A 374-nucleotide genomic window follows, 5' to 3' on the forward strand; every position below is an offset into this window, starting at 1 on the left:
ACAGGAGGAGGAGGGTCGTGTTACTCTCTACACTGCACTCAACCTGAGGGATTCCTACACTTTCAGTCTTTGCAGAGACATGAAAAATAGCGCATACTGCAGGGACGGTATAACGGAAAATGTTAGTGGTTTTGAAACCGTGAAATTTTCAAATCGCGGTATACCTTGAAACCGGTAACCGGCCATTGCCTAATTGATTATTGCAACAGGCCTAAGTAAGAGTGTGACTTAAGTTGTCAAAAACCATGCAGTCTCATAATAACTAGAGCCCGACCGATATAGGCTTTTTGGGGGGGCTGATACCAATATTATTGAGTAAAAAAGGCAGATATCGATATATCGGCCGATATTCTTTGTGTATATTATAGTACAGT

The sequence above is a fragment of the Sinocyclocheilus rhinocerous genome, unplaced genomic scaffold, assembly GCF_001515625.1.
Source record: "Sinocyclocheilus rhinocerous isolate Xijiao unplaced genomic scaffold, SAMN03320098_v1.1 scaffold3516, whole genome shotgun sequence".
Classification (NCBI taxonomy): domain Eukaryota; kingdom Metazoa; phylum Chordata; class Actinopteri; order Cypriniformes; family Cyprinidae; genus Sinocyclocheilus; species Sinocyclocheilus rhinocerous.